At 44.6% G+C, this 18,707-nt stretch overlaps 3 non-coding genes and 1 pseudogene across 3 annotated transcripts; 2 read left to right on the top strand and 2 right to left on the bottom strand.

Annotated features, from left to right (window-relative positions):
* Positions 1–3,033: 3,033 nt before the first annotated feature.
* On the bottom strand, positions 3,034–3,186 carry LOC148632684 (U4 spliceosomal RNA; annotated as a pseudogene).
* A 1,223-nt stretch (positions 3,187–4,409) lies between these two features.
* On the bottom strand, positions 4,410–4,481 carry trnag-ucc (transfer RNA glycine (anticodon UCC)). The gene has a single exon. It is a non-coding gene; the product is annotated as a tRNA-Gly (tRNA).
* A 5,782-nt stretch (positions 4,482–10,263) lies between these two features.
* Positions 10,264–10,345, top strand: trnas-gcu (transfer RNA serine (anticodon GCU)). The gene has a single exon. It is a non-coding gene; the product is annotated as a tRNA-Ser (tRNA).
* Positions 10,346–13,780: 3,435 nt separating this feature from the next.
* Positions 13,781–13,854, top strand: trnai-aau (transfer RNA isoleucine (anticodon AAU)). Its single transcript has one exon. It is a non-coding gene; the product is annotated as a tRNA-Ile (tRNA).
* The last annotated feature ends 4,853 nt before the right edge of the window (positions 13,855–18,707 follow it).

The raw sequence follows: 18,707 nt of genomic DNA on the forward strand, positions 1-18,707 counted from the left end.
TCTTTTTCTTTTTTTTCCCTCATACTCGAGGGTCATTTTCCTGTTCCACATGCGATTTCAACATTTTCCTTTGGAGATGTCAAGCCAGCAAGCCACTGCTGTGGTTCAGTGGCCAGTGTGGAGTTCAGTGGCCCTGTTGTACACAGAAAGCACATTGAGCTCCTTGGACATGAAAAGTTCCAGATAAAAGCCATTTGTCATCCTTTCTCTTGGTGTCGATGTTGCTATTGTATGTAAAGGTGGCAACTTGCTCAGCGAGCAGGCGGAGCACACACCGAATGCAGATGTGTCTGAGTGGTGTGTCCAAGTGGCTGCAAAAGGACAGCACTCCCGGGGCGCCGTGGCTTAGTTGGTTAAAGCGCCTGTCTAGTAAACAGAAAATCCTGGGTCCGAATCCCAGCGGTGCCTTTTTTTGTTCTGTGTTCTCGAACAGAACTGGTCATTATGGACAACCGCATACGTCTAGACTTAATTAAATGCAAGTATTCATTTCCTGTCTTGAACGACTTGTTTTTCTTAAAATGGATGCAACTTGCAAAACATGAAATACAAACCTCGCTAATCAGCGCTCGCGGCTGGCAAAAAAAAAAGAGGTCAGCAATGTTTTTTTCTTTAACCTTAAGCCTGCTAATGGAGAAGAACCTAGTCGCCATATCACATACATCCGTTTCAACGATAAGAAGGTAACAACTATCCTCACTCGAGAGTAAATCTCACGTTGAGGGCATATTTTTTTCCACTTTACCATGAGTTGGGCTCAGCTACACAGAGGCGAGAGCAGAGCAATGAGGTCACGGGGACAGGGGAGTCACACGCTGGCAGTTTGAACACGCGGAAGATCACTGAGGGATCCACAGTATGTGGACCCTCCGTGCGCCATCATTCCACACTCCAGACTCTGAATCCTGCCATCCGAGTTAAGATCTCGGCGGAACCTGAGGCGCAGTTCTTTCTTAAAACGTAATCTGGTGAGCATTTCTAGAATCGTACTTGTATAGATGCAGCCTTTAATGTGTTGCTAGGTTAAAATTTATGACTTCTTGTATTTCAGTAGGCAACTGCCCTCTTGATTTCGGATTTAATTTCTTTATTACAGGGGCGCTTTTATGATGACAGAGTCATGTTCAGGTACTTTGCTTGATGGAGGAAGCTCATTTCGGACTCTGTGATCTGCTCACCTGGAAAGGTCTGCTGTACTACTACAAGAGAGAAGTAGAGTCTGGAGGAAGGGACAATTTTATGATGCTTTGGAAGGTAATGTTTTTTTTTTCTTTGAAATCGAAATGTATCAGAATATCAGTGCAAAAGACAAACTCTTGGTTTGGTTTAAAGAGATATGGTTTTAAAACAGACAAAATGTAGAAAACAGGTGTTTCTCACTTTTGGAAAAGAATGGACCGGGGGTAATATTTTACTAGTTGCAGTGCTAAGCTCACTGAGTTACAGTCCTGCACTGTCACACCAGGGCCAGTGGTGCAATGGATAATGTATCTGACTATGGATTAGGAGTTTGGAGGTTCGACTCCTGCCTGGCGCTGGTTGTTTTTAAACACATCAGCCTACTCCCTAAGTAGCCTGTGCTACTTACTGCATTGTAATCGTACCCAGTAAGAGATTTCCTTCATGTAAATGAACTGCACCTGACAGCTTTAGAAAAACACCTGGGCTCAGTACGGTGCTGAGAGCTCAAGTTGTGTATAATGTAATAATTTAAGTAGAATAGATTCTAATAATATAATGATCCAGTGTGTTGCACTGCTTCACTGCTTCACTGCTCTATGCCGTCTGGAAATAAATCCTCAGACTACTTACTGCCCTGGGCATGTACCAATAAATTACAGGAGCACATCTATATATCACTGCGTTGAAGCAGGAGACACAATCACTGCAAACACATCCTAAATACAGTGTTCCAGCACCTTTGACCTCATCCAGAACGTATCATTTCTTGAAAGGGATTGCTGTCCGAATGCACATCTGAATCCCAAACAGAATCTCTAGTAAAATACGATCATTTGTGAAACAGGTAAATGTCTCAGGGGCCCATTCCTCATTCTCAAGACACATGTATGCAGTACGTACATCATGCATTGAGCAATAGGGATTAAAGACACCACAGGTAAGGTTAGAAGACATTCTGACTATATTCTAAAATATTGGACTCATATTCTTATGATGGCAGACATGATGCTGTGTTTAAAATCGGGGTTAATGGACATTATATGACTGTCAATTCTGTTTTGTTTTGGAGACTCTTGGCTGCCTATGTGGTACAGTGCAGCGTGAAGAAAACATTTTCCAAAACTGTGTCAGCTCAAAAGTTGTAAGAAAATCTTTCCAGCTGCTTTAACTCTCCTCATTTTTGTCATTTAATTGTCTGTCGGCACTATGTAGCAGCATTGCATGACAACCCATCTCACCACGGAAAGGAACCTAACAGCTTTTGTAAGAGAGGAGAAAAGGACCTGGCCCGTACGGGACTCGAACCCACAACCTTGGTGTTATTAGCTCTAACCAACTGAGCTAACCAGCCTCACGACAGCAATCCTCTCTGTGCTGCAAAAAATCGAACTCAGGGAATTTCTTTTGCCCTCCTTTGAATTGAAAGCCGTGTAATTCAGTGTCTCCGTCACTATGCTGGGGCATTGGGACCCGCACAGACCTCAGGGTGAGCGCCCCCCCGCCGGCACCATTAACACCGCTTCCAGCTGGAAACTTTGTTTTTCCCTGTAGCTCACCCTCATCCGGGTACTGACCTGGCTCACACCTGCTTAGCTTCAGTGGGTTTTCAGTTGCAAGTTGCAAGGGGATGCAAGTGATGGAGCCGCTCGCTGCAAAAGCCACTGCTTTGGCTGGGAATCGAACCAGAGCCTCCCGCGTGAGAAGCGAGAATTCTACCACTGAACCAACAATGCTCAGTGCCCAGGCCTTCAAAAAAGACGCTTTTTTGGTACTCTGTTAAAAAAGCGTCGACATTACCTCTTTCAAAAGGCTTCACTTTCCTAGTCACATTCCAAGGCTCATTGAACCCCGGCTGTTTCCTCCAGCGGTATAGTATTGCAGTTAGACAGCACGATGCCTGCAAGACTAACCGGCGGAAGCGGGGTATTGGGAAAAGTTTTCAACTAGCAATAATTGCGCCTCGGCTAAACCTCACAGGCTACGATACTGCCACTGCGCAAAGCTGACGGTTGCCAGGCAACCGCGGGGATCCTATGGAAATCGTTATCGATCGTCTCATGGCATGTCGTTGCTATAACGCTTCATATTTGTCGTCTTCTTCTTCTTCTAGCTTGAGGTTTTGAAGAATTTCATGACAGACAAGGGCTCCGTCGGGAACAAAGGGCGTTGTGAGAAAACCGTTGCTTATTTTCAGCAGCAGAAATACAACCCTTTAAATACAAGATGACAGAACAATGACGAAGGGCATGCCGGGAGGAACTCATGCACTACAGAGGAAAGGGGGCGGGCACGTACAGTTCACATTCAAGCCACAAGTACTCTTCTCGGATGTTGCATAAACAAATCCTAACGTCCTGAAAGCATTGCAGCATGTTTGTGTCCCACTTCCCGTGGCTGCAGGACGACTGACACGAACGGACAAACACAATTTGTGGCGTTTAGCGTGACATAGTCTTGCAGGCATCGTGCTGTATCACTGCAATACTATACCAGCGTCTGTCGAGATCACTTTTGAGTCAGCGCGAAACGCCGTGTGCTGTCAGTTTGATTTCATATTGCTCGTAGGGCGCCCGGCTTTTGTCTGTCAAACGTTAGGTTGCGCTTCTTCATGCTGCATCGTCGGCATGAGTGGAGCTTTTTAATTGTCTGTACTTGTCTTACTGCGCCCCATAAGAAATCGTTTGTCCCCGTTCAAAAGAGATTGTGCGACGTCCTGCAGCGTTCGCAAAGCAAACCTTTGACAGTTTGAAAAGAGGAATTTATTCTGCTTCCTGTGCGTGCAGTAGTTACAAAGTTGAACGTCTTTACACGATCTGCTGCAGTTTTCAGTGGGCGGGCTTTGTCAGATGGCTTGGAAAAACGCACTGTGTTTCGGCTCGGGAAACATCATGAGCAGTGTCCTGCATGTTTTCTGTGTATAGCTGTCTTTTAACGCATACAGAATTCATTCGAAATCATTGATTTCTCCAATTAACAAGGGTCCCTTTTTGAACCTGCCAGAAGCATTCTTTCAATGTAACAGATTTACTCCGGGGAAAGGCAGCATTACATTGAGAGTAGATCAAGCTTTCAGCACCCGTATCGGACTGCGTGTATGCAGACACCGCTCAGAATCCCCTGTAAGATTCTCCTTCAATTCCGTTTTGCAGTGCTTTAGCTCTTTCAAAAGGCTGCGCTTTGCTAGTCACAATCCAAGGCTCATGACAGCATTTGAAACCAATCGCCACTGTGTTGGCCGGGAATCAAACCCGGGTCAACTGCTTGGAAGGCAGCTATGCTCACCACTATACCACCAACGCACGCCCACAAGTGCCCTGCAGGACACCACCAGAGAATGCTCACGATTTCGGAAGCTGTCTCCGGGACGTTCTGATTCCACACATCCTGAATAAATCATGATATTGTTAGTTGCTGTAGCTAGACGTTCAAATGAGTTTCATGGCCAGATGGACTGTTTCCTCCAGCGGTATAGTATTGCAGTGAGACAGCACGATGCCTGCAAGACTATGTCACGCTCAACGCCACAGATTGTGTTTGTGTTGGACAGTTGGACCCTACAGTTGGACCCTCGTCGACAACCTGAATAGCTTATTCAGAAGCAGTGCTGGACCGGGAACGAACCAGCTTCTTCCCAGGTACAAGAGTGACTTGTGAGGACTCGCGGTCACACTCTGTGCATAGAGACTTTCTACCAGCCAGCCGGACTGCTGGTAGATCCCCTCGGAGCAACGACTGCCCTGTGCGCCGCAGTCAGATTCCTCCGCCCGTCCTACTCCGAGCTGCACCTTGACTGGTTGGCCGGTAGCCAGAGGACGCCGGGACAACGCCCATTGGACAACCGCTGGAACAGAGGCTGCAACAGAGCCTGTCAGCTGGTTTGGTGTTCGTGCCGGGAAATTCCAAATCCATACACAGTGGATAAGTAAACCCCATGTTCTACATTGCGTCTCGAGAATTCAATTGTACCTCAACACAAGTTGTTATCAATTTAATTCATGAGTAATGTATTTACTTCTGAGTTTAGAGTAACAGTGGGTAATAACACTGATTAGCGATTTGGTAACCGAACGATATATATTGACATATATTCTCTGTTGTGTATCTCTTTGTGTTTGCATCTCTTCGGGATTATATACCTTGTATATTGATAACCCTCACAGTAAGGTCTGCCACTCGTATCCAGGCAGACTAGTATATGTTTGGTGCACAATTTATATTAATAAATGTATCTAGTGTATTGAACCCCTGTGTGTGCGTTGTTAGTTGTTCTGACGATTGATTTTCTAAAAGCCCCAACGAACAACCTTGTGATTACTGCTACAATTAATAATTGTCTCAGTAAACCCATCAAACCATTACATTTAATGGCGTCCCTGGATGGGCGAGTTTAGAATGAAATGAGAATCAGTCGCACAGAATAACTGAAGTTCAGCACAGCACCGCGGCTTCTATACGCGAATACCGGGTGTGCTGATAACTGCGTAAAGAAATCCCCCTGTTTTCTAGCGTTTAGTGTAACGTGTGCTGATTGGAAATCCATCTGCTCGGGTGTCTAGATTCCATACTGTATTTTGGAAAAAGAAAAAAAAAAGTAATACTCTTAAAGTTTCTCTGACGTAATGACAATGGCTGCTAAAATGTCTGAAGTGGAGTCGCTTATAAGTACTATTTCTAGCGACGACAATCCTGGTTACTGGAGTGGTATCGAAAAGTTGAACTTTGATGATATTGAGAAGCTGCAAGTAGATTTAGTAGCTAAGGTAGCGAACCAGCTTAACACAGGAGTGTCTGTGAACGCAGTTCTGGTCCTATCGAGTTTCACCTTAAATCTAGCTAAACAGCTGGAACTGTCTTTGTCCGAGCTGACAAAGTTTCAAAAGCTTCAGGGAACGCTAGAAAGATATAAGGCGGAGCGAGTCGAGTTGTTGGATATAATCAGAGAAAAGAGAGTGAAAAATGAGGAAAGTGAAGACTGACTCAGGGAAGTTTTAGGTAAATTAGATGACTTGTCTGCTAGAGAAACTGCGGCTGAGGTAACTAGGAGAGACCTGGAAGCGAGCTCGAAAGAAAAAGAAAAAGAAATTGAGAGTTTAAATGAGCTCAGCCAGGAAAGGCAAAAGGAGTCAGATGCTGCCGTACTGGAAGCAAAATAGACTAGATCCCACTTGCATGCCAGCCCACCTAGCAGCCTGGAGCGCTCACCCAGCGCGCCGGGAGGAGGTTTCTCCCGGCCAGGGTCTGTGGTCGGATCGGCATGGGGGAGATCGCCGAGTCCTGCGCGAAACGCAAGGGCGAGTCAATTCAGGCATAGACCCCCTGCTCCTGATCACGGCCGTCTCCCTGCCCGCGGAGAAACCGTAAAAATTAACCTCCACTCCCTGAGGCAGTTAGCCAAAGATGTAGAAAGGTTTGACCCGTCAGTGTCAGGGAATAATGTGGAGACCTACATCGATGAGCTGAGATATACTTTGCAGTTTATGCCCGAAGCGTCCGAACAGGAAAAGGCTATGTAAGTAAGGAAAACTACCAGCCGAGCGGTCCACGAGTGGATGTCTAGACAAGGACCGGAGGTCTGTAATAGCTTCGAGGAGCTGTGTCAGGCAATGATCGGAGAATTTTCGGCTTTTATCGATCCCATAGCTGCCGTGGCTGCTGTGCACCATATTAAGCACGAAAAAGCTGAAGCCCCTCGCGACTATTATCAGAGGCTTAGGCGCACTTATTTTGCAGGGCGGAATGAAGAGGGTTGCGAAGAGAACGTGAATTTCAAAGGTTTATTCATTGCTAATCTGCATCCCTCAGTCAGGAAAATGATTGTGATGCACACACAGCGATGAAAATGGCTGACATTAGAAGGTTGGCTCAAAAAGCCTGGGGAGCTGAAGTCTCTGCTTCCTCAGAGCGAAAACCTGCTAAAACGGCCGTGTTCGCCACTAAAGCCAGCAGGGTTGACGACTCGCCTCAGCTCGAGGCAGCTGAGGTTCCTGAGCTCGCTAAGCCCCGGCGCAAAATAGGCAGGCAGGACCGCACTAAGCGTCAGAGCCGCCGTGAGCGCTACGGGGAAGGCAAGGGCTCAGGCAAAGTCTATCAGAAGACTGGACGAAGGGAGTCGACTGCAGCCCGCCTGGCCAGGCTTGAACAAGCCCTGCCTGAGAGATCAGGACAGGGTAAACCTTCCGCAGCGAATACCAGAAGTGTGAATGAGCTTAGGGGGACCACGCCCCTTCTCACTGGAGGAGGCGGGGATCCGTCCCAAGCCCCTCCCTCAGTCTATCTGATTAGGTGGGAGGGTTCCTGCCTGGAAGAAGGCTGTGACTCTGAGTTGGGCGCTGACCCCGCCCCTGAAGTCAAAGAAAAGGCAGGCTTCCAACAATTCTTAGGGAATCTCAGCCAGAAAGGCAAAGCAAGGCGTATTTATATCAAGGTTTCTCTTGAAAACGTCTTAGATAGAGAAGCACTGATTGACACTGGGGCTGAAATTAGTTTGATGTCAGCCAATCTACTCAGCGAGCTCAAACGAGTAGCGAAAGGAAAAGGCATCAGACTTAAGGTAGAACCGTGTAAGATAGATATTTCCAGCTATACCCAGGATCATGCCAGGATCACACACCGAGTGTGGGTGGCACTTAGGTTCGGGCCAATGAACGTGGTGCATCCTGTTTACATCTCTAGGTTAAAAACAGAGCCACTACTCATTGGCCAAGACCTGCTTGACAGGCTGGAGCCTCTGGTGGACTGCCAGCGTGGAAAATTGTGGGCTCAGGTCAAAAACCCTAAGCCTGTTGCACAGCAAAAAGGGGGATTCAGTGGTTATGCTGTGATCACACAGTGCCCACTGAACACTATAGCTGAGTTGGAGGTTCCTCCTGGTTCCTCTGGACGAGAATAAATGTCTCTTCTTGCTTTCCAAAACTACAGGGAAGTCCTGCCCAGGCCAGCACTCCCACGGTCTCCCAACTACAGGAGCAGTGCTCCAAGCAGCTGCTTGACCCGCCAGGTAAAGCACACCCCCTTTTCATCCCTGAAGAAGAGTGGATCTCCCTGTCCGGTAATGAATGGGAGTCCTTTCTGTGCACCCTGGTACCTCAGGGGGTCCAGGACTACCACCCCATGGTGGTGGGAGGGGGTCCAGGTGGCAGAAGTGCAGGTTGATGATGTAATTCTTAGCCTCAGCTCTGAGAAGTCCATAATCAGTGAAGGTCTGTTCGAGGACCTGTCGCGAAGCTGTCAGGTGACCCTGGTGACGCAGTCACAGGTTCTGTGGTGGGCACCCCCACCTCATAGGTCCATTTGGAGCAAAGGAAGCTGTGTAGCTTCCATCTCCATCGGAAAAAGGAAGTTTGCTCACTACTTCCAGGTAGCACCTCAGCTGACCCATTCAGTCTGCATTGGTGCAGACCTATTGGTTCGACTGGGCGCCCAGCTGGACACAGTAAACAGTGTGCTGTGGAAACGGGTGGACCCAGATGCCCACTCTCTAAGCGGTGACCCCGAGAACATTCGGTCAGGTCAGACGATTCCTCAGGCCTGCCAGGTAGTAAACGAATCGGACCTGATCGTTCCTGCGTCAGCAGCAGGGTTTCCGGTACGCCTTGTCCTAAAGAAGGGACAGAGAATGGACGCTGAGATGGTTTTCTTCCAACCATCAGCTCAGTTTATCAGACTGAACCTAGCAGTCTGTTGTACCCCCAGACTGGAACGGAATGGCCGAGCCACCTGCCTGTTGGTGCAGAACATAGCAAAACAAGATGTCAAAATCCCTGCTCGCACTGACATGGGACTGGAATTGACAATAGTTTCTATGATTTCGAACTGGCCATCCCAGTACTGGGGCAGCTCCCTGGTCCCTTGGCTTCATAAAAGCGCCACTGTAATAAAGAAATTAAATCCAAAATCAAGAGGGCAGTTGCCTACTGAAATACAAGAAGTCATCAATTTTAACCTAGCAACACATTAAAGGCTGCATCTATACAAGTACGATTCTAGAAATGCTCACCAGATTACGTTTTAAGAAGGAACTGCGCTTCAGGTTCTGCCGAGATCTTAATTCGGATGGCAGGATTCAGAGTCCGGAGTGCGGACTGATTGCACACGGAGGGTCCATATACTGTGGATCCCTCAGTGATCTTCCGCGTGTTCGAACAGCCAGCGTGTGACTCCCCTGTCCCCGTGACCTCATTGCTCTGCTCTCTCCTCTGTGCAGCCGAGCCCGATTCACGGTAAAGTGAAAAAAAATATGCCCTCAACGTGAGATTTACTCTGGAGCGAGGATAGATGTTACCTTTTTATCATTGAACAGGATGTATGTGATATGGCGACTAGGTTCAATTTTGTATCCTCTTTAAAAGATTAAGGACTGGGGTGAGCGTGATTTACCACCCTTTCAGCTAAGAACCCGACGTGCGCACCGTTTAAGCTGCATAGACTCGGTCGTTTAACTCTTCTCCATTAGCAGGGTTAAGGTTAAAGAAAAAAAACATTGCTGACTTCTTTTTTTTTTGCCAGCTGCTAGCGCTGATTAGCAAGGTTTGTATTTCATGTTTTGCAAGTTGCATCCATTTTAAGAAAAACAAGTCGTGTTAAAGACAGGAAATGAATACTTGCATTTAATTAAGTCTAGCCGTAGGCGGTTATCCACTGGGATTCAGACCCAGGGCCTCCTGTTTACTAGACAGGCGCTTTAACCAACTAAGCCACAGCGCCCCAGGAGTGCTGTCCTTTTGCAGCCACTTGGACACACCACTCAGACACATCTGCATTCGGTGTGTGCTCCGCCTGCTCGCTGAGCAAGTTGCCACCTTTACATACAATAGCAACATCGACACCAAGAGAAAGGATGACAAATGGCTTTTATCTGGAACTTTTCATGTCCAAGGAGCTCAATGTGCTTTCTGTGTACAACAGGGCCACTGAACTCCACGCTGGCCACTGAACCACAGCAGTGGCTTGCTGGCTTGACATCTCCCAAGGAAAATGTTGAAATCGCATGTGGAACAGGAAAATGACCCTCAAGTACGAGGGGAAAAAAAGAAAAAGATCATCTGGAGCGCGCCAACCCAGTTGGGACAGCCCAGTTTTGTTAACGAGGTGGCCGAGTGGTTAAGGCGATGGATTGCTAATCCATTGTGCTTTGCACGCATGGGTTCAAATCCCATCCTCGTCTGTTTCCATTCTGTTTTTGATCCCTATTGCTCAATGCACAGTGAAAGCATTGCATACATGTGTCTGACAATGAGAAATGGGCCCCTGAGACAGTCATTTGCCTGTTTCACAAATGATCGTATTTTACTAGAGATTCTGTTTGGGATTCAGATGTGCATTCGGACAGCAATCCCTTTCAAGAAATGATACGTTCTGGATGAGGTCAAAGGTGCTGGAACACTGTATTTAGGATGTGTTTGCAGTTATTCTGTGTTTCTAGCTTCAACCCAGTGATATATATATATATGCTCACTGATTTTTTGGTACATGCCCAGGGCAATAATCATTATGAGGATTTATTTCCATATGTGCTAGAGGTAGTGTTGTGAAATACTTCAACACACTGGATCGCAGGTTTAAACCTGCACTCTTACTCCTTAAATACCAACAAATGCAGATATGTAGCAATCATATTGTAGCTGACACTCATTTGCCTGTTTCACAAATGATCATATTTTACTAGAGATTCTGTTTGGGATACGGATGTGCATTCTGACAACAATCTCTTTCAAAAACTGATTTTACCTTATTGCAGCTTTGCCCCTCTTGCCTCTTTGGAAAATATCTCCATCTTGTGGTCGCTGTTGGTAATGTCTAGACAATATCTCCATCTTGTGGTCGTTGTTGGTAATGTCTAGACAATATCTCCATCATGTGGTCGTTGTTGGTAATGTCTTCTTATGCCCTTTTTTTATTTCAATTCTTTATTAGTTGATTCTAGAATCTCTACAATAGAGCTGAAAATATCAGTTTTGTAGCAGACAATATGACATTAGTTATAGTCCAATTAAGACTTTATTACCCTGTTTGTAACATAACAAATTAAAATTGATTAAAACTAAGTTTGGAACACCAGGGAACATAAAAAATGATTTTTAGGAAAACCATGAGGTTCTCTGTGTCCGATGCCTGCAAGGGGAGAAAGCTAGAATCCTTTGCTTTTTCAAAATTTGAAAATAAACATCATATAACAACAGCTTTCATTCCTAGGAGTGAAAAATAACCATTTTTGAAGACATATTAGTTTCCAAAACACTACAATAAAGTTAAAAACATCCGTTTTATATTACTTTTAGTATTTTTAGTGAAATTAGTCATTTATTGCACTATTTTTAATATAATCTCTAATTAAAAGTGAATAGAATTAAGTTTGGAGCAACAAGGAACACAAAAAAAAAAAGATTTTAAGGAAAAAAATATTGTCTTCTGTGCCAGGTGCCTGCAAGGGGAGAAAGCTAGAATCCTACCCAGGCTCCTGGAGCTCTGTCCTAGCTAAAGGAGGGTGAATCCATCCCATTCAAAGCTCCATGAAAAAATGATATTTTTAAATTTGAAAAAAAAAAAAACATTATAGAACAACATCTCTTGGTCCACAGAGTGCAAAAATCCAACTTTGAAGAAAATCCATTGACTGATCCCCGAATCCTGAAGTTTCTTCGCATGATATCGGGCTTGCAACCACTTTCTGGAAAATGATGAAAAATGCCAAAAATGAAAAAAAAGTTATCAATTCTAGAGCCTAAGAGGTAAATAAGACAAATGTATATCTCCAAATAATTTTATGTGCTTCAGAAGAGCCCAGGAAAGTTTTTTGCATACATGAAACCACGCCCGTTTGCACGTAAGCAGACATGGTTGCACACACGACTGCATGAAAGCACGCGTGCATGCAAAATCATCCTGTTAAGCATTTGAAAAGCCGCACCACGGCGCACTTGAAATAGCTCTTACATTAGTGGTCGACGCAGGAATCGCCTTTTTATTTACGCTCTTACCAACGCGATGGAAAGCAAAACAAAGCAAAGCAGAGCAAAACAAAACGAACAAACGCAAAACCCTCACGTCCCGCACTTGCATATAACGCCGTTACATGCCCAAGCGGTATTGTACGTCATCCTAGCACTGCACCCCGGGGCGTACGGTATATGGGAATGAGCACACGCCACGAATTGTCTGAAATCACTCCCTACAGCTGTAAGGCGCCTTGAAGCGTGCACCCCCAACATTCTTCTTTGCGCATCTGTGAAAGGTAAACTCTTGAGCAAACTCTGAACCAGCTCTAAGGAAACTAATCCGATTAGACGTTACTTTGACTCATCCTTTAACAGTTTTCAGTCTCTGTCTTTAAACACCTTGCTCAGTCACATTCAAGCCACAAGTACTCTTCTCGGATGTTGCACAAACAAATCCTAATGTCTTGAAAGCATTGCAGCATGTTTGTGTCCCACTTCCCGTGGCTGCAGGACGACTGACACGAACGGACAAACACAATCTGTGGCGTTTAGCGTGACATAGTCTTGCAGGCATCGTGCTGTCTTACTGCAATACTATACCACTTGAGGAAACAGTCCATCTGGCCATGAAACCCATTTGAACGTCTAGCTACAGCAACTAACAATAACATGATTTATTCAGGATGTGTGGAATAAGCACGTCCCGGAGACAGCTTCTGAAATCGTGAGCATTCTCTGGTGGTGTCCTGGAGGGCTCCCCCGGGCATGTGTTGGTGGTATAGTGGTGAGCATAGCTACCTTCCAAGCAGTTGACCCGCGTTCGATTCCCGGCCAACGCAGTGGCAAGTGTTTTCAAATGCTGTCACAAGCCTTGGATTGTGACTAGCGAAGCCTTTTGAAAGAGCTAAAGCACTGCAAAACGGAATTGAAGGAGAATCTTACAGGGGATTCTGAGCGGTGTCTAAATAAATAAATTCACAGCGTCCGCGGATGGCATTTTGCAGCTGGAAGTAGATGTCGACGCTTTTTGCACACAGCACCAAAAAAGCATCTTTTTTGAAGGTACAGGCATTGAGCATTGGTGGTTCATTGTTAGAACTCTCGCCTGCCACGCAGGAGGCTTGGTTTCGATTCCTGGCCAATGCAGTGGCTTTTGCAGCGAACGGCTCCATCACTTGCATCCCAACTTTTGCAACTCGCAACTGAAAACCCACTGAAGCTAAGCAGGTGTGAGCCAGGTCAGTACCTGGATGAGGGTGAACTACAGGGAAAAACAAAGCTTCCAGCTGAAAGTGGTGTTAATGGGGCCAGCGGGGAGGCGCTCACCCTGAGGTCTGTGCGGGTCCCAATCTCCCAATATAGTGACGGAGAAGCTGTGTTGTAAAAGGGCGCTGTCTTTTGGATGAGATGTAAAACCGAGGTCATAGTGCTCTGTGGTCATTAAAAATGACCACCAAAACCTTTGACAAAAGCTCTTGGTAATTGATGGTCTTCAATAATGTTTCTCCTTTAGGTACATTTAAAATCAGCTGAATAATGCTGTGAAACCATGAAACTGCATGAGAAAGCCCGTACACTGAATTACACGGCTTTCTATTCAAAGGAGGACAAAAGAAATTCCCTGAGTTCGATTTTTTGCAGTACAGAGAGGGGCACTGTTACGAGGCTGGTTAGCTCAGCTGGTTAGAGCGTGGTGCTAATAACGCCAAGGTCGCGGGTTCGAGCCCCGTACGGGCCATGTCCTTTTCTCCTCTCTTACCAAAGCTGTTAGGTTCCTTTCCGTGGTGAGATGGGTTGTCCTGCAACGCTGCCACACAGTGCCGACAGACAAGAGTGTTGCGGGAGAAGAGAAAAGTGTTTGAAGATTTAAGAGTGTCTTAGGTGGAGCCAAAATCAAGTGGCACAAATGCAAGTGGGAAGATTTCCAATGTTTAATATGGTCAAAATAAGCGGAAGTTACCAGCTGGTCCGGCACAGTCTGCCATGCTTTTGTCATATACTGTAAAGTGGTGTCAAACTGGAGCCTCACCATTTGCATATGTGAGGCTCCAGTTATACATCGATTGTCACATTAAATGACAAAAATGAAGAGAGGTAAAGCAGCTGGAGAGGTTTTCTTACAACTTTTGAGCTGACACAGTTTTGGAAAATGTTTCCTTCACGCTGCACTGTACAATATAGGCAGCCAAGAGTCTCCAAAACAAAACAGAATTGACAGATAGGAGAAAATTCCCACTCGTCCTGAAGTTCCCAAAATCCAGCACTGAGCGTAAACAAAGTGTCTAAGTAGCGTGGGAATGTTAAACCTAACCCTAGCTGGAGTTTGAGCAATCCAGCACTGAGAGTAAAAAGATGAGTCAAAGTAACGTCTAATCAGATTAGTTTCCTTAGAGCTGGTTCAGATTTTGCTCAAGAGTTTACCTTTCACAGATGCGCAAAGAAGAATGTTGGGGGTGCACGCTTCAAGGCGCCTTACAGCTGTAGGGAGTGATTCGAGACGATTCGTGGCGTGTGCTCGTTCCCATATACCTTACGCCCCCGGGTGCAGTGCTAGGATGACGTACAATACCGCTTGGGCACGTAACGGCGTTATATGCAAGTGCGGGACGTGAGGGTTTTCGTTTGTTCGTTTTGTTTTGCTCTGCTTTGCTTTGTTTTCCTTTCCATCGCGTTGGTAAGAGCGTAAATAAAAAGGCGATTCCTGCGTCTACCACTAATGTAAGAGCTATTTCAAGTGCGGCGTGGTGCGGCTTTTCAAATGCTCAACAGGATGACTTCGCATGCACGTGTGCTTTCATGCAGTCGTGTGTGCAACCATGTCTGCTTATGTGCAAACGGGCGTGGTTTCATGTATGCAAAAAACTTTCCTGGGCTCTTCTGAAGCACATAAAATTATTTGGAGATATACATTTGTCTTGTTTTCCTCTTAGGCTCTAGAATTGATAACTTTTTTTTAGGATTCTAGCTTTCTCCCTTTGCAGGCATCGGGCACAGAGGACCTCATGGTTTTCCTAAAAATCTTTTTTTTTTGTGTTCCTTGTTGTTCCAAACTTAATTTTAATCACTTTTAATTAGATATTTTATTAAAAATAGTGCAAAAAATGACTAATTTCACTAAAAATAATGTAATATAAAACGGATGTTTTTAACTTTATTGTAGTGTTTTAGAAACTACTATGTCTTCAAAAATGGTTATTTTTCACTCCTAGGAATGAAAGCTGTTGTTATATGATGTTTATTTTCAAATTTTGAAAAAATCAAAGGATTCTAGCTTTCTCCCCTTGCAGGCATTGGACACAGAGAACCTCATGGTTTTCCTAAAAATCATTTGTTATGTTCCCTGGTGTTCCAAACTTAGTTTTACTCAATTTTAATTTGTTATTATGTTAAAAACAGGGTAATAAGTTTCTAATTGGACTATAAATAATGTCATATTGTCTGCTATAAAACTGATGTTTTCATCTCCATTGTAGAGATTCTAGAATCAACTAATAGAGAATTAAAATAAAAAAGGGCATAAGAAGACATTACCAACAACGACTACAAGATGGAGATATTGTCTAGACATTACCAACAACGACCACAAGATAGAGATATTGTCCAAAGAGGCAAGAAGGGCAAAGCCGCGATAAGGAGATTGCTGTCAGAATGCACATCCGGATCCCAAACAGAATCTCTAGTAAAATATGATCATTTGTGAAACAGGAAAATGAGTGTCAGCTACAATATGATTGCTACATATCTGCATTTGTTGGTTTTTAAGGAGTAAGAGTGCAGGCGGTTTAAACCTGCGATCCAGTGTGTTGAAGTATTTCACAACACTACCCCTAGCACATCAGGAAATAAATCCTCATAATGATTATTGCCCTGGGCATGTACCAAAAAATCAGTGAGCATATACATATATCGCTGTGTTGAAGCTAGAGACACAGAATAAGTGCAAACACATCCTAAATACAGTGTTCCTGCACCTTGACCTCATCCAGAATGTATCGTTTTTTGAAAGCAATTGCTGTCAGAATGCACAACTGAATCCCAAACAGAATCTCTAGTCAAATATGATCATTTGTGAAACAGGCAAATGAGTCTCTCAGGTGCCCATTGCTCATTTTCAGACACATTTATGCAATACTTTCACCATGCGTTGAGCAATAGGGATTAAAGATACCAGAGGTAAGGTTTAAAAGTGATTCTGAGGTGCAACACATCAGCGAAACAGCTAGGCATCTGAAATGCGGGGTTTGAGAGCCCTTCAGGGAACACCGTACCCTAAAGGTACCAGAAGTCCACTAGTATAAGCATTAAGTCACTGTCAGCCCTGTTGCAATGTGATTGCTACATATCTTCATTTCTTTGGTTTTTAAGGAGTAAGAGTGCAGGGGGTCTAAATCTGCGATCCAGTGTGTTGAAGTATTTCACAACACTACCTGTAGCCCGTCTGGAAATAAATCCTCATTCTGATTATTGACCTGGGCATGTACCAATAAATCACTGAGTATATATATATATCACTGTGTTGAAGCTAGAGACCTGTATGTAATAATATGATGCTAAAATGTTATTTTCACATGTAAGAAAACCGGCTCAGGGACGCCAAATATGTAATGTTGCCATAGCAAAATTAAATGTAGTGGCTCTCTGAAGGCACCAGTTCTGTAGGGTTTGGGCATTTACTGAGACAATTATTAATTGTAGCAGTAAATCACAAAGTTGATTCTTTTGATGGCTTTAGAATCCAACCATGTGACATAACTCAAACAACGCGCACACACAGGTACTAATACACGAGGATACATTTATTAATACATAAAATATGCATGTAAACCTAACAGATCTTATCGAGAGGGTTATCAGAATACAAAAGATATATATTCAGTCAGTTACGAAGTGTTACACATATCAAGAGGACATACGTTCAGTATATCATTCATTAAGACCGTTTCGTTAATGAACTTGGTTATAACTTCTACATTAGATACTCAAACAAGTACATAACTCTTAGGAATTAAATTGATATCAACTGGTTGGGATAACAATTGAATTCTTGAGCTGTAATGCATTGAAGTTGAATACTCATCCAATCTTTGGGGATTCAGATCTTCCTGCGGGCACAAAGAAACAGTTGCAGGCTGTTGCTGTCCAATCCGCGCTCTCTGGCTCCGTGCCAGGCTGTGCTGTGCGGCTTGCGATGCTGCGCTGCTGATGCTCACTGTGGGCTTTAACTAGCAAAGTTTGTGCACAGGAGAAAAGATGACTGTGGGTCCCAGCAAGTCAGGAAGAGGACCGGTTCGTTTCTGATGAAGAGCTAGTTCTGAATAGTGATTCAGCTGTCCACAGTTCCGACCTGTTCACGAGGCCTGCTGCTGGTGCTAACCTCGGGTGGATCCTCTGGTTATTCTCTGGCAACCTCCGCTCTAGACTCTTAGAACAAAGGAAAGTTCTGGCACTCGGACACACTGGCCGTTCCGTGGTTGTCCGGGCTGAGTCTCAGGATGGTCAGGAGGTGCGCTGCGAGAATGTCCTGCCCTTGGGAGCCTTCTGCTCCTGGGCCGCCCTGCCCTGGAATTCTCCTTTGAATTCCCTTTAGAATTGTCCACAGAATCCTCTGAATCCTCCCTTCTGAATCTTACTGAATCTCACAGGCTCTCTGTGTTGCCTGTTTTTACCTGGAGGAACTTCAGCTCATTGATTGGCTGAAAGTTCCATGGGCATCAGAGTCCCACGTGGGTTACTCAGCCCTACCAGTCCCTGATTGATTGATCAAGGTGAGATATGAGTCACTTAGTCCTGACACTTAGTAATGCAGTCCAGATGTCCAACTGGCACTCCCTAGACAGATAGGCGCCAATGGATGACCATTGATCATGATAGCCAGGCTTAGCTAAGTGCATCCCCCTTTGGGAGCTGTCCTAGAACCTTAAATCACCCTGCATGAATAGTCTCTCTGTGGCTGCACCACAGAGATGAACAGAGAAATGGGGCCTCATTTGGGAAGGCTCAGAACACTTAATTCTGCCTTATTAATAAGCCTCGCCGCTACACACATATATTAATATAATAAATGATTGCTTTTGCTTTATAAACAAATCTAATTAAAATAAAAGCTTAAGTTTTGTATTTATCTTGTACCATAGAACATGATTTTCTTTGTATTTCAATCCCACAAAGTGTCCAAATGACGCACTACATGATATAAGGAAGATTATCACATGCATATCGGTATTATCTTTCTTACGAAAATGCATTCCTTTCATTACCTTTTACTTTTTAAAATGAACTCAAATTGTGTATAATGTAATAATTTAAGTAGAATAGATTCTAATAATATAATGATCCAGTGTGTTGCACTACTTCACTGCTTCACTGCTCTATGCTGTCTGGAAATAAATCCTCAGACTGCTTACTGCCCTGGGCATGTACCAATGAATTACAGGAGCACATCTATTTCTCACTGCGTTGAAGCAGGAGACACACAGTCTCTGCAAACACATCCTAAATACAGTGTTCCAGCACCTTTGACCTCATCCAGAACGTATCATTTCTTGAAAGGGATTGCTGTCCGAATGCACATCTGAATCCCAAACAGAATCT

Source organism: Lepisosteus platostomus, unplaced genomic scaffold (assembly GCF_059453375.1).
Source record: "Lepisosteus platostomus isolate fLepPlt1 unplaced genomic scaffold, fLepPlt1.hap1 Scaffold_60_H1, whole genome shotgun sequence".
Lineage (NCBI taxonomy): Eukaryota > Metazoa > Chordata > Actinopteri > Semionotiformes > Lepisosteidae > Lepisosteus > Lepisosteus platostomus.